This window comes from Kryptolebias marmoratus, linkage group LG17, assembly GCF_001649575.2.
Source record: "Kryptolebias marmoratus isolate JLee-2015 linkage group LG17, ASM164957v2, whole genome shotgun sequence".
Taxonomy (NCBI): Eukaryota; Metazoa; Chordata; class Actinopteri; order Cyprinodontiformes; family Rivulidae; genus Kryptolebias; species Kryptolebias marmoratus.
The window spans coordinates 6,255,241-6,271,264 of record NC_051446.1 but is presented as its reverse complement, the minus strand read 5'-3'; the positions used below and the strand labels follow the sequence as shown (position 1 = coordinate 6,271,264).

At 39.4% G+C, this 16,024-nt stretch overlaps 1 protein-coding gene across 1 annotated transcript in view; it reads right to left on the bottom strand.

The window, feature by feature from the left end:
* bach2b (BTB and CNC homology 1, basic leucine zipper transcription factor 2b) overlaps window positions 1-15,769 on the bottom strand; it is a 155,895-nt gene extending 140,126 nt beyond the window's left edge. The window contains exon 1 of the mRNA XM_037980664.1: window positions 15,330-15,769. The gene's annotated coding sequence lies outside the window, so the exon portion shown is untranslated. The remainder of the gene's footprint in view (window positions 1-15,329) is intronic.
* Window positions 15,770-16,024: the final 255 nt, after the last annotated feature.

Here is a 16,024-nt window from a genome sequence, read left to right as displayed (position 1 = left end):
TTGTCTGTATTCCCCCCATAGGCATAAACTTGACTCTCGGCATCAATGAACGGGTTCGTGGAGCTAACCAGTAGCTGAGCGGGGCCGCGGTGCGGCGCAAACATGTCCCCTCCTTTAGCGTATGAGCTAACACAGCTTTCATCACACAGAAAAGGGTTGTAATGTCCACATTTCCCCACAGTCACATCTTCGGTAGCTTTCCTACATTCTGCACCCTCTGAGGACATGTCCAATGTCATAAACGGGTTGGAATAGTCTGTTTCAAAGCCATAGTTTTCACAGGGTTGGCGGGCGGCGGCGTCCATCTTGCGGGCACTTAGCAGTGGGCTAGTTAGCAGTCCTTCGGCTTTATCGCGAGCCGCTGTTATCTCTCCTTTCGCAGTGCTCACCACTAGTCTTTCACAGCAAAGAGGTCCCTTCGTGGTCGCCAGTGTTAACTTTTCCTGCCCTGTCCTCCAACCGTGGTCCGGAAGACGCAGGGGGGGAAGGGACGCTTCCTCCAGGGCCGAAGTAGCAATACTTCGGAGTTAACTCCCCAGTGTCAGACGAACCACACGGTAGCACCAAGGTGGTTTTCAGGAGAGCTTAAGTTTATTTTTGGTTCGGCAATAAACTGTACGCCACTGCCCCGGTCGCCGCACTCACACTCTCACCGCCATTCGCCGTTTTTTTCTTCTTCTAGCTCTTCCCCCCGCACATGCCAAATCACGCCTCACACAGCGCCCCCTTTCTAACCGGAGGAACGCTGCTACACCTCTCACTCACCCGCACACAACATGTACTTTCCGTAACATCTGTTTTCCTCTTATTCTCTGTTGTTTTAAGCAACAGTATTTTAAGTAAAATGCTAACTGAAAATATCCCAGTCTCTTCTTGTCTCCTGTTTGTGCTTTGTAGCAGGAGAAACACCTACCTATAGCTGGAAATCAACTACACTTAGGTAGGCAAACAGATCTCAACAAAGGAAGACAGTCTGACACTCCTTTTTTTTACCTTAGTTCTGTCCATTTTAAGCACAGTTTATAAATAATATTAGCTAAATAAATAACATTTAAATCACACAAGTTCAAAGATAATGCATTATTCCATTTGAAATAGTTGTGTTATATATGTTTCAATGTCTCTAAAATTTCTGCAAAAAATGACTTCTCTCCAGTTTACTGCATTTCTTACCAATACGTGCTGAATATTCAAGATTTTTTTATTTTTAAATACCTAAATAATCAGAGCTTCATTTTAATTGTTTTTTTTTTTCATGCTGGAGTTGGAACTTTAAATTTATATTTTATACTTTAAATTGCAAGTCTCTGGATACATTTTATTTTGTCATAAAATGTAAATGCCAAAAACAACTGTTAGAGTAAAACTTAAAAAATGCTTTGGGGAAAACTAGTTAAGAATAAATCGTTAACTGACAAATTTATCATTATTCAAAATAAAAATAGTTGATAATAGTTGTCATGGACGGTGGTGACGGAGACGAACCCTGAGCGCAGACTCATTTTCAAAAGAAACTGAATTTATTAAGTAATAAAAACAAAACAAAGCTGACGAGGCAGCAACTTAAAAGAAGAAAAAATCCAAACACAGTTGGGCAGAACAACAAGGAGCCAAAGTAAGGAGCACAGCAGCAAACAACAAACACAGACAATGAACCAGCGACTAGTGGGAGAAATGACCGGGTATTTGAGTACTGAGGATAACGAGGTGAGTGGGAACAGGTGGAATGATTACAGAGTAGGGACAGGTGTAGATGGGCGTGGCTAACAGGCAAGTGAGTGAAATGAAACATGAACATGAGACAAAACAAAAAGCAAATACAACAGAATCGAAACAAAACAAACACCCAAACCAAAGAATAAAAAATAAAACAAACAAAACCCAGAGAAAAGCCAAATCACCACAATAGTGAGATCTCAAAAATTCTTGAACCATGAGCAACAGAAGACTGATGGTCACATGTGAATTTTTGTGTTTACATTAAACAGTGTTTTATGTAGGAGATATAAAAAAAATAAAAAGAGCCTTCACAACCTGTTTTGAAGAGAAACTATAACAATCTATGGAAATAAGACTATGTATTCTGCACTTTGCGTTAAAGTTTGAATGATGGTCCTACTGTGAAGTCTGTCTGAGCTATTGAGTTCTAAAGAGGGCTGGCTTTTATTCATGTGTTTCACCAAAATCCCATTGAACCCAAAAATTTTGAAACCAAGAGTAATAAGGGGGCTTCAATTCTTATGCACAATTTGGAATTTAATCTGTAAATCAGACATTATAGTACAGATTCACACAAGACCACCTGAAGTACATGTGTGTGATATTTACATGGTACCTTGGCTAAAGGTTCATTTCAAGGGCACTCACATAAATGAACATACATATACAAGAGAACATCAGTAGCTGAAAAATTTACTGATGAATTAAAGTCAGTATATAAATCTGAATACCTTCATTCCATGTCTGGGAGTAACAAATAAAAACCCACTGGGAGAAATGTCACCTTCTTAGGTTTGTGCTTTATTTCATAGCCATTTCTTTTTTATATATATTTTTTGCACTTTTTATCTGTGTCCCAATTAAAATAAAACCATAAATGAAAGTTGTGCTCAGTGAAAACTGGTAAACTGCAGAGGCACAATCTCCACCCAAGGAAACCACAGCCAGCAAATCCTGCTGATCTCTTTGTAAGCTTATTGGTTTATAGTGCTGCATGGGGGCTCAGTGCAGGAAGTGGGCTCATTACTGTTCTTCCACGCCCACAACCTCCCCAATCCCTCCCACCACCACCACCACCACCACCACCACCAACCACCTGCACTGGTCTCACAGGATGCCCTCCCCACCTACAAACCCTCATCTCCTCCTTCGCAGCTGCACTTCTTTACCAAACCACACGCTCAACGTGTTTTGTTGTTTTACACTCCATTGCATCAACAGACTCAGTGATATGATTTATTTGGTTTACTATGAAGTCTTACAGTTGGTTTCTACAGCAGATACTCAAGTACACAAGTAACCATTTTAATAAAGAAAATCAGATGTACCTAGAACATTTATGAAATTACCAACATTTTGATGTGTGGAAGAAGTAAAAAGAACTACGATGAAAAGAAATGTTAAAGCTGCTGCCAGTGGCTCATTATGGTCACCATGGTAACCACAGACCTGTCTTTATTTCCCTGACTGCCAGGTTAATGAGAGGCAGACAGAAACAGACTGAAAAGTAACCAACAAACAGTCACTGTGTGAAAACTGTAAGTCGGATCTTAAAAATTCTGAGCAACAGAATACTGATGATCACACGTGATTTTTAAAAAAATATTTTTACAGTGTTTGATGTAGGAGATACGACAAGTTAAAAAAGACCATTCCCTTCTTGTTTGGAAGAGAATAATTTGAGCTAAATTATAACTGAATTTGCAAAAACCTGGCTGTGAACTCTCTGAACTCTGGGAGGATTTGAGAGAAAACCATAAGACCTATAGCAGTGAGAGACAAACTGGGTGAAAAAAGACATAAATGCCCACATTTTTATGTATAATTTGTATATGTACCAAAAATAGTTGTGGGAGTAATTTATAGTTTGCATGTTTTATTTCAAAGCTGCGTGACGAAATACAGGACAAAAAATTTCAATAGGATAGTAATACGGGTGCTTCAATTGTTATGCAGTGGAACTAATAGAAATGTCAGGATAAACTCTAACCTGTGACTCAGCTGATGTCTCCTCTGAGCACAGAGAGGTCACTGAACAGCATTGGCCAGTGGACAACAAAATCCTGTCATCAGGAACCGTCCCTCTATTCTCCCTTCTCTCTTTCAGTGAAACAATGATCTCATCTGAGGAATCCACTGAATGAAATCCCTTCCACCAGGCTTCACTAAATGCTGCTTTGTTACATCATCCTACAGGGCATTAAAGGAGGTATGTAGATTTTGTGGGGTGGGGACAAAATGACTGGTGCTCTCTACCAAGGGTGAAAATGCCATTCCATTATTGGAGGGGACAGTAAACAGGGAGATTTATTGAACGCAAATTTTTTTGGGGGGACGCTTGAGATACAGTCAAATGTACTGTTGTAAAATGAAATAAAAATTAAGCATTCATTACCATTCAAGGCTAGATGGACTAGTTGCAGAAATGCACTGAATGTATTTCTTCATACTGTTTTGTAAAACTCTATTGATTATTTCTCCATCCAAGCTATTTTTTTAAAACTCATGGTGCTTGTGTGTTTTTGGGTCATAGGGTCAACATACACTTATTCTCTGTTTTAAATAATATATCAACAAAATAGTTGGGACTTTAAAGCAAAAGTGGTGAATATACAGGGGTTAGACATTGATACTGAAACACCTGGAACATCCCTTTCAGACAGCTTCCTCTTGCGTCCACAGTTAATCCTGTTGGATGTGGTTCGTCCTTTTTGGTGGTATGCTGACATTACCCTGGATACTGTGGCTCTTGATACATCACAATGATTTGCTGTCTTGGTCACAGATGCAAAACGTGCACCAACAATTTGTCCTCTTTTGAACTCTGGTATGTCACCCATAATGTTGTGTGCATTGCAATATTTTGAGCAAAACTGTGCTTTTACCCTGCTAATTGAACCTTCACACACTGCTCTTACTGGTGCAATTAATGAAGATTGGCCATCCGGCTGGTCCAATTTAGCCATGAAACCTCCCACACTAAAATGACAGGTGTTTCAGTTTCATTGTCCAACCCCTGTATATTTACACACCACTTGTTCAGTTTTGTAGTTGAAAAAAATATTTATAGAGTTTTTTTCCCCCCCCTCATTTTATTAATTTGGAGTATTAATGTAAAATTATTAAGTATAATTAAATTAGGAATACAGAAAACTGTCTACCTGTCTTGTCTGTTTTATTTAACAAAGCTCAAATTAAAAATACTCCTGTTCCGTGTGTGTTTCTTTGATTAGAACTGACTGTTTTCACAAGACACAACTTTGATCTGTGGGAGGAAGAAAAAAGGCACAAAAAAAACAACAAAATAACGAAATACTAAGCAACATATTATATCCTACTTTTTCTTCACAGACGTTGTACAATTTGTGTGGATAGCTACTGTTTTAAGAACAGGACTGGGCTTTCACACAGAAGGTTCAACCGTGAGGTGATGAAGTGAACAAAATGTGGTCTTGTTCCAAATGTTCATGTTTTCCATTTTATTGATTGGTGGAAATATGTAAAACGTGCAACATGTCATTTGTTTAAAGTGAACATTTGCAAAATGACTACTTACTGGGAGCAAGTTATTTATGCTAGTAGCAGAAAAATAAAATGATGAACCACCAAATTAAGTTGATGTCTTGGGGATACATTGAATAAAAACGTTAATGACTCTGCGGGTTGGGGGTTTAAACCTGGGTCGCCCACATGACAGGCAGAGACACTCACCACTGTACTAAAGAGGCAGCCTTACAAAAACTGCCTACTGAAAACCATTTATTCATGTGAAGGCTTAGTTATAGTCACACTTCAGAGTGTCACGCAGAACTCTGTTGACGGAGCAGGAACCTGAGCAAACAGTGTAGGCGTTTATACTTGGCGCATACATTGGTGCAATATTCTTCAAAAAGACAGATGGCAGTACACTACATAACCAGTGGAAATGTAGTAAAAACAAGAACAAAAGGTTTACGTCATACACCAAAAATGCCTGTGCACAGTACCACACGTATTCAGGAGGTAGAACTGTTGAGTTTATGACTATGATACAGAGAGGATGTTTAAACTGAAAGCATTCAGTTTGACTTTCATTGATTTATTTACTTCTTGGTTTTTAGGTGCTTTATTTGCCAAGCACTTAAAAAACAACATAACAGCTGACCAAAGTGCTGCACAAAAACAATGTAAGAGAGAACAGCAATAAAACAACAAAACAGCTATAAGGTAATATAAAGGAGCTACAGAAACTTTTAAAATAGTACAGGGTAAGAGGGTAAAAGATTAAGACACATACAATAACTGATTCTGAATTAAAAGCCAAGTAGAAAAAATGTGTTTTTAAACAAGTTTTAAAAACTGCTAGAGATAAAGCCTGCTTGACCTGCAGTGTAAACTCATTTCATGCTTTACGAGCCAGAACTGGAAAGGCTCGGTCTCCTCTGGATTTATAAAATGTCTTTGAGACAGTCAAGCATCTGGTCAGCTGATCCGAAGGGTGAAGCAGTTCAGACAAATAAGATAGGGGCAAAACCATACAGAGACTTAAAAAACAAATAAAAGAATTTTAAAATGGATTTGAAACTGAAAAGAAGCCAGTATGGGTGTGCTAAAAAATTGATTCACATAAGAATCGCGATTCTCATTTACTACAATTCAGAATTGATATAAAATGTCCCAAAAATCGATTAAAAAAATAAATAAATAAAAAACACTGGCTGTCGGCGTCCATTTTGTAATTATGCAAGACACCTGACATCATTGCACAACTGGTTTTGATACATATGCTTGCGTGGAAACCACCACAACGGTAGGTGGTGGTAATGCACACCGGAATGTTCTTTACCAACCGCCATTAAACAAAAGAAGAAGAACCACCGGAACAAACAGGAAACAATTGAAGAGTGCAGGGAAGTGAGATTCAACCGGTCCCGTCAACATTAAAGGCAAAGATATGGACTCGACAGAATTCCTGGGAAGACCGAGCTTGATATGAGCTTAACTGTGTGCAAGGCTTGCAAAATCAAGATCAAGCACTTTGGGAACACCACAAATGTGCAGGCTCACAATACCAGACATCACCCAGAGTGAAAGGTCTCGGAGCAGATTCCGCCACCAGCAGCAGACCAACACACACTGCAGTGCTTCGCCAAACTGTCCACAAAACTCTGAGCGGGCAAAAAAATTTACCAGGTCTATCACCTGCTTCATTGCTGAAGACTTACGGCCTTACAGTGTGTTGAAGAACATGGGGTTCATCTACATGTTGCAGACAGCAGAGCCAAGGTAAGTTATACCATCCCATAAGTTTTTCACTGAGACGGCTGTGCCACAGCTTTACCAAGAGACCAAAAGAAAGGTCGCCAGTGCCTTAACCAAAACCACCCGAGTGGCACTATCATGTGATGCATGGACATCGAGAGCAACCCAATCTTTTGTGACATTTCCCGCTCACTATATGACTGATACATGGCTGCTTGAATCCTGTGTTTTGCAAACTCGTGTAATGCACAAAAGCCACACGGCCATCAATATCAATGCGATGTTTCACACCGTTGCTGATGAATAAGAGCTGACTGTTACAGATCTGGTGATTGTGACTGATGATGCTGCCAACATGCTTGCTGCTACACCGATTGATAACTTGGTATACATATCATGTTTCGCCCATACTCTCAACTCTGAAGCTAACAACGGTGTCAAAACTGCTAGGGAAGATCAGGCAAATCACTGGTTTCTTCCACCCCAGCACTGTCACAAATCATGAACTGCAGGAGAAACAGAAACTCAGTTAACAGTGCACAAACGATGGAACAGCGCGCTGGACATGATCGAGCAATTCCTGGAGCAGCAGCCTGCTATTTATGCCACGCTCCTCTCTCCACAGGAGAGAAGATGTGGAAGCGACATCTGCACAATCAGCGACATGGACATCTGCACTGCTGAGGAAATAGCATTGGTGCTGAAACCAATGAAAGATGCAACCCACATCATGTCAGAGGATTCTAAACCTATACTCTCCGTTATTGCTCCTTTGCATGCTCAGCTGCTGCACGGCACAGAGGCAGCTGGTGCTGCTGGTGACACACCAGTTCTTCGGGAAATCAAACTGGCAATCCATGAAGACCTGGTAAAAAAGATACAGGTGTGCACAGGATAAGCACATGCTTTACACTGCTTTCTTTTTGGACCCCAGATTCAAGGCCCTGCCTTTCCTCACCAAGAGAGACCAACTCGAAGTCCATGCCAACATAGTGGCAGAGGCTGCAGCACTCCAGATAAATTACCTGTTCTTGAACAATATCTTTCTAAAAACTGTGTCACACATTTATACACGTTGGATGGTAAATTATATCCAAGTTAAGTGATGCCATCTCATACACTTGCATGGTTATATGTATGGATTTTTTTTTTTATTATTCTACCATGAAATGAGAGACTAGTGTGCTTATATTGTACATAATGACTGATGTGATTGTTGATTTATATTTTTATTTCTTTAGAGTCATGGGAACCCAGGAGGCTAAGGACAGGTCTGAGACACCACAACCAGACCCAGAAAAAGACCCTGCTCCAAAAAAAAGACCTCTGAACTGCTTACTCTATTTGGCAAGACATTTACTGAGGTTGGTGTTGTCCATAAACCTGTCAGCACTCCAGAATATGTGGATCAGCTTCTTTTCCTACAAAAGAATGGGAATGTTGCACCTACAAATGGACAGTAGTCTTGAACAAAATTCATGTCCATTTTTCTTTCATGATTTGTTAAAAATCATTTAATTAGTTGCATAGTTGTGGACAGTTCTATTGTGGCAAGAGACAATTTTATTAAACATTTAGAGGCAGCTAGCTTACTGGTGCTATTTTTCAGTTAAAAATAACTTTTATTTTTACCTGTAATTCTTTAAGCTACTGAAAAATATTTTTTTGTTTGTTTGTGCAACAGTATTGTTCCACACTGTATATTTGGTACTGCAACTTTCCTGTGATAAAAAAGTGCATTTTATTCAGCTGTAGCATTTTATTGTTCTGAAGCTAGCTACTTAAAGTAGCAGTTGTGGTCCACACACTGTTTTTGGAAAAGGCACTTTCTTTACAATTTAAAAAGCAGAATGTTTGCTTGTACTATTTTTTTATAAAGATGAAATTTTATTTTTGGTACTTAAGCAATATGTAATATTACTTTTACGCAACAATTCCATCTGTTATGGAATAATGTTTAACCCTTAATAAATGTGAAAAACACACTTTAATGTTTCTATTTTTCATTCTTTCTTGCAAAGGCAGACTGGAGTAGATCATGTGGATTCTTTGCACACCTAAAGATAGAAGCAGAAATCATTATAAATTGAATCATTATGAATCAGAAATTGTTTTGAGTGGAAAATCGATTTTGTATTAAATAGTGGCCCCCAAAATCAAAATCGAATGGAATCCTGATATAGTAACAGATTCTCATCCATAGACGCCAGTAAAAGGAGGCTAAAACCAGAGTTGGGTGCTCTGGTTTGTTCATACCAGTTAAAAACCGTGCAGCAGCATTCTGTACCAGCTGTAGACGAGAGAGGGAGGTCTGGCTAATGCCAATCAAAGGAGAGTTACAATAATCCAGACGTGACATGATAAATGTATGGATCAGTCTCCAGTTGTTGTCTTGACAAGAGGCCTCGACTGGAAGAACAAGGACTTAACCACAGCATTGACATGCAAGTCAGGTTTTAGGCTGGGGTCCATTTTTACACCTAAATAAGTGATGCTGGATTTTTCATGCGGGGCCAAAAAGAAAAAGTCAAAGGAAAGGACACAGCTAGGGCCACTGGATTTAAAAAGCATGACCTTTGTCTTTTTTACATTTTTTTCATGTTGAGTACATATATAACATTACAAAGATAGATAGCTGTATTGTATTTTTTACCATAATATAAATAATGCCTCATTCATGGTATTCTCACTGACAATAAAATGATCCACTGAAGGCTATATTGGATCACTTTATTGGTTGTGACTTGCCCATCATAGGATCAATACTTTTTACCTCTGTAATCTTTAAACACTCCTCTTTACCGATTGCAGCAGCAATCTCCTTCAATGAATTTTAGCCATTTAATTATCTCTTGGATCTCTCATGGAGGGCCAATTTAAATGCCAGTACAGGCAAACCAGCTCCACGAGAGCACCTTTGAAATCGTTCATTTTGAATGGAGAATGGCGCACACAGTCCGCACCAAGTTACAAAAAGTGGGAGGTGCATGACCACACACTGCAACACCATGCAGGGCCAGTGTGTAGGGGCAGTGCAATTGTGTCACTGTTGTGCCCCCTCGTGCAATGTTCAATGCATCAAGTATAAATCTAGCTATATGACCACCACTACAGTCCTCAGGCAAACCTCCTATGTGTTAACGATTCAATGGACCGAACCACTGTTAGAATGATAAGGAGGGAAACATAATTTTTAAAGGCATATTGGCATTGTTTTTGCCTAAAAAAATGGTGGAGATGGTTTCTGTTTTTTATATTGCTTAAAAGTATAGTTTCCTCAAATCATTTAGTGAGGGGAACAATCTCTGTTTTTCCAAAATTAGGAGGTCCAGACCCCCCACACCTTCTGGTCTACGCCCTCTACTGAAATGAAAACCCACACTCACAACATGAGTGTGAGATAAACACATACTGTATCTGAAACTGTTCAAACTCCCATAGCACAGGTTAGGGTTTCTTCCACCTCCCAGTTACAGAGAAATTCACAATTTTTAGGTTGGTGTGTTTACAGGCATAGAAGAGTTTTCTTTTGAAGCAAAATATTCAATCTAGGGTAATCTAGTTGTGCAATATTAAATTCAAAACTTTGTTTTTTATTGATATATAATATTGCATGTATGCTTCTGTAGATTCTCAGTCATTCAAAACATGGTCTTGTATTCTGTAGTTGAAGATGTTTCACTTTGTGTCCAGGGAGCTTTCTTAATTAAAAATGGGAGTGTGTGGAGTTGTAGACTTTAATAGCTTCCTGGTGTATGTCAAACTGATGAAAACTGAGTCCACTGGAATATTCTGATGCACCAGAAATAACAGCAGGGAAGACATTTCTGAGAATGGCAGCAGAAGAAGAATGAACAGTTATGACTTGACAGAGTGAGAAAAACGAAAACAATAGCTGATGGTGTAGAGTGGAGGATCTGAGTCAGTTTTGCTCCATCTACGCCTCATGCTGGTTGAAGCCCAGTCAGACATGCCTTTGTGCTGACGTGGAAAAGCTGTGGGAACAGGATTTTATTTTTCATTTTGAGGTACTGATTTGTTTTGTTGAGCCTGAAATAGTCCTGAGATACACAGTAGGCAGTTATGTTGGATTTACCAACTTATGTTAAGATATGATCTCATGATAACTTTCGAATGAGCTGAAACTGACCACTTTGCTGCATTTCTGGGTTTTTCATATGTAAACAGATCCTGGTTTTAGAGAGTGATGGGTCATGACTTGCTCTATATGCTTTTACTTTTAAAACTGAAGCAGAAACACGTTGAACAACATTTTCAAGACACAATAACTTTTAGAATATTTTTTGGAAAACAGATTGATAAACATAATTAAAGGCACTAATTTTCTATGAAAACAGAAAGTGTAACATCTCAGTTGTTTATATTTTATTTTCTACTTTCAACAAAGGCTGAGAAATAAAAGATTACATTGAACAGTTTTTCAGGACAAAAAAGGCTTTTGATGCTTTTAGTATTTTAAATATGACTTTGCATTTCAAAAATTCATTTATATTTTCTCCATAGCAGAATTATCATGAGTACTGCGATCACATGATGCTGGCACCACCCTACTCAAATCGCCTCATTCTTTCCTGGCCCACTCACACACTCTCAAATGTTGCCATGAGTATGTAAAAATCTGTAAGAAACTCTTTTGTACGGATTATTTTGTGTATTTCACAAGATTTTACAAAGTTTTACAACATATGTGCGATGTGCCTAAAACTAAACAGATTTTTATAATGCAGTTATACTGTATATAGACTCAAGTTAGTTGATTTTTAAAAAAATATATTATAAATTTGCTAAAACCTCAATGTGTTTTCAGAGGAGCCTATTTGATACATACATTGATAAGTACCTGTCTAAGTAAAATATTTAACTTTTAAAACGAGCCCTTTGTATTTGTGTTTTAATGCAATATGTATGGAAATTGTACAATAAATGTTTTGTTAGGCTCTTGCTTGTTCTTGATTGTTTACTGTAATAAATGCAGTAAGCTGTAATACAATAATAACACGTTTTATCTGAAAGCACCTTTCTGACACTCAAGGACATCGAACAGTGGGTACAAACAACACTAAAACATACATATAAAAGCATCAAAATACCAAAGAATGTAGCAGCATAAGAACAAAGCACTGGGATAAGCAATCCTGAACAGATGATTTTTGAGTCTGACCTTAAAAAGAAGGAAAGAGTCGAAGTTTTTGATTTCTGGGGGCAGTGAACTCCAGAGCCAGGGAATAGAGCTGCTGAATGCTCTGCTCCACATAGCACTAAGGCGGGCGAAAGGAACAGTGAGGTAAAGAGAGGAGGCAGATCTGAGGGACTGAAATGAGGCAGACAAACAACTTGACCATAATGTTCTTTCTAACTATAGGAAAATACCTAAATTACCTTCTATGCTCAAAATTTAAAAAAAAAGCGTTCTTCAATCAATTTCAGATGTGAAGAGTTCCAGTCTGCTTTTAAATCCCATCATAGCACAGAGACAGCACTTTTAAAAGTTTTTAAAGATCTTCTTTTAACTGCTGACTTAGGTTTAAACTCTGTTTTAGTTCTATTAGATTTAACCACTGCCTTTGATACGGTTGATCACAATATACTTTTATCAAGACTTGAATATTATGTCGGTCTTAAAGGCTCAGTTCTACTGTGGTTTAGATCTTATTTGTCTGACAGGTCTTTTTCTGTATCTATGGAAGAATACTCCTCTTTCTCAGCACCTATTTGTTGTGGTGTACCTCAAGAATTATTTGGAAATCCTCACCCTCTTAATGAGTGAACTGATATCCTTTGGCCCCATGCTTCCTAATTGTTTCCCCACTGTCAGGAATCTTGGGAGTGTTTTAGACAGTTCTTGTGAAAAAACAATTTTTATCACTCATGTCAAATTACCAAAGCAATATCTTACGTTCCTCCAAAATACCTCAAAACACTTATCTATGCCTTCATCACCTCTATATTGGGAAACTGCAATTCTTCATATTTTGCCTTTAGCGTTGAATAATCATCTCTCCTTCGCCTGCAGTTAGTTCAGAATGCTGCTGTGCATCTTTTAACAGCTATTAGAAGGCATGACTACATCACCCCAGTTTTAGCAGATTTACTACATATTGGTTGCCTGTTCATTTTCATATTGATTTTAAGATTTTTTTATTTAAAGTTTGTAGTAGTTTGGTTCCCAGTGATTTCACTGAACTTCTTGTGCAGCAGAAGGCTAAAAAAAATGCAAAGGGGGTCAGGCTTTTGCAGTGGCGGCCCCCAGACTCTGGAAAAACCCACCTTTTGATATTCGTACTGCCGAGTTTATATAATTTTTTTTAATCCTGCAGGAAAACACAGTTTACACTAGTTATTAATTTGATTTCATTTTGAGTTCCATCGGATCTTTTGTGTTGTGGTGTTTCCTTGTTTCAGTTTGTTTTTAGCCTATTTGATTGTACCTTTGGTTTTTATGTGTGATTTTCTGAATTTATTTTATTGATGTTTTTTTTTCCTGTTGTAAAACACTTTGGTCAACCTTGTTGTTTATATAAATAAATTGACATAGACGAACAGGGAGGGGCAAAATTGTGGATGGCTTGAAATAGTACAGAGGAAGTTTGAAATTGTTATGAAGTTGGACCGGTAACCAGTGAAGCTTTTACAGGATAGGGGTGATATGGGGGGCAGACTGGAATTGTTTGTAAGAATTGTTATTAGTTACATGAAAATAAAATAAAATTATGCTGAGTAGCAACAACTTTTTCAAGAATTTTTGGGAGAAAATGTAGATTGGAGATTAGACAGTAACCATTTAAAGTAATTTTATACTGTATATTATTCAACAGTAGCAATTAATACTACTGTTTTTAGTTTTATGGTTCTAATGTGCTGCTGTAGTTAGTTTTACGGTAATATTGTACAACTGTAATTAGTTTTATGGTGTGTGCTTTTGTAGTTAGTTTATCACAATAGTGTGCTGTTTTAGTTAGTTTTAAGGCAATACTGTAAGATTTATAAAAAAAAATTATGGTACTGCAGTTAGTTTTATAGTAATTTATTGTGATATGGAAAACAGTAGCTACTGGACATTTGTTGCCAGTACTGTACTGTTTTTGTTTTACAATTAATAGTTTACAGTCAGGTAGATAGATGTCTGTTTTTTCATATCCCCTAAGTTTATTGTGACATTTAAAAGTAAAATATTGACAGTTTTTTTTAGGAGCAAAAGCCTTGATGTCTAAGTTTTAAAATTTGTTTAATTCAACCAGAACAGAAACGCATTACAAACAAACAAAAAAGACAGAAAGCATGAGCTGTAAGAGCTGCTGCACAAGGCCAGCTGAGTCAGGTAAAAAAAAAAAAATCTCTTTCTTACAATAAACATAGAAGCAAGGGGAGAGCAGTGTGCAGAACAAAGGGCTCTGTGCGTGAAACTGCGTATTTCACCACGCACGTGTTGTGAAGATGTTGACGTCAGCTGCAATTTTTTAATGATCATCATCACCACGTTTACACCTCATCATATTCAGCAGAACAGGAGCAGGAGGTTCAGCAGACCTGAACAACGGCGGGAGGAGGGGATCCTAACCCCATGCGTTGCATCAGCATTCTGAGAGACAAAGGAGGCTGCGGGGTGTCACCGATCCTCAGAATGCTGCATCACACATCACACTGCTGCTGTAGGTGTTCCGCATCCAGCCCAGTGCCTTCAACACACTGACGCCATGTTTAACATGGTACTAATTCAAAGATTTAGGCTGTCTAAACACCTCCACGGCAGAATGAGACTGACGGGGCCCTGACTAAGACACCCCCCGCCCCTTCCCTCATCCCCCCCGTGGCATCCTCTCACATGACAAAGCAGGTCGAGCAGTTTTCTGACCAAGTCACTGTTCCTCCTTCAGAGTGGTCTCAGACCGGCTCCACCATTATCCCTAAGCAGATCCGAACCCAAACCTGATGTTGCTACGTGTGGCTAACTGTGCAGTCTGCTGTAAAACCCTGGCTCTGGATCAGGTTTTGGCTTGGGGGTGGAGGTGGTGGTGTGTGTGAGTGTGTGTGTGTGTGTGTGTGGGGGGGGGGGGGGTTGTGAGTCAGAACATGACAGGATGTGGTTAAGAGTTGTGTTTCACTTCTGAACCCGTGTTCACATCCCTACACATCACACACACGTACACACACACAGTCGTAAAGGACTCACACCGCACACTGAGCTTTCAGGTATTCACGCTGCGGGTTGTGTCTCCATCAGAACTCAGAACCAGGAGCTTCGACTCTCTCACAAGTTTAGAAGTCGCTGGCCGAATAACAGAGGCTTACATTTCAGACAAACACGGAGCCGACAGGAAGAAAATCCGAAGGACAAAATGTCAGCGTACCTTTTCTCTTCCTATTTCACTCGTTTTCCTGCCCTTCTTGTTCCGTTTTCAGAGAAGTTCTGTTTACATGATGATTCGCTTTGTCGTTTCCTCAAAGCCTCGCGCTTCCATCGCTGTTCCGTATAGCTTGCAACAATCCTGGGCCTGTTTTTTATTTTTTTCGCGTATAATAAGGCTACTCAACAAATTAAAACGTCTGTGGTCCTACAGTGTGCCGTGCGCGCACGCGCTCTTGTGTGCGTGTGTAAGTGTGAGCTGTGTGAGCCCGCGCGGCGTGCTGCTCCGTCTCCGCTGTTTGTTCCACCCGACTGGACCGCCCCTCTCAGCCGCTACATTGTTGACATTCGGCCGCTGACGTCACCTCGTCCGCTCATTCACAACATCGTAGACGCGCGCTGCCGGGCGTAGCTGTCGGCGGGAAGCTCGTGAGGACACTGCTAAATGTGCGCAGCGGAGCTTGGAGAATCACACTACTCTTCGCCCTAATCCCTTCCTCCAGTCGGAGCAGAGCCCCCCCCCCTCCTCCCCCCTCACAGCGGAACGTGACGGGAAAAGATGACACGAGGCATTTTTCTCAACCCGAAAGCGTAGCAGGGTCAGAAACAAGAAAGGAATTTATTTCATTTTTACGAGTAAAACTCTAGAAAGGGTCAGCCTTCAAATCAGACATTATTATTATTATTATTATTATTATT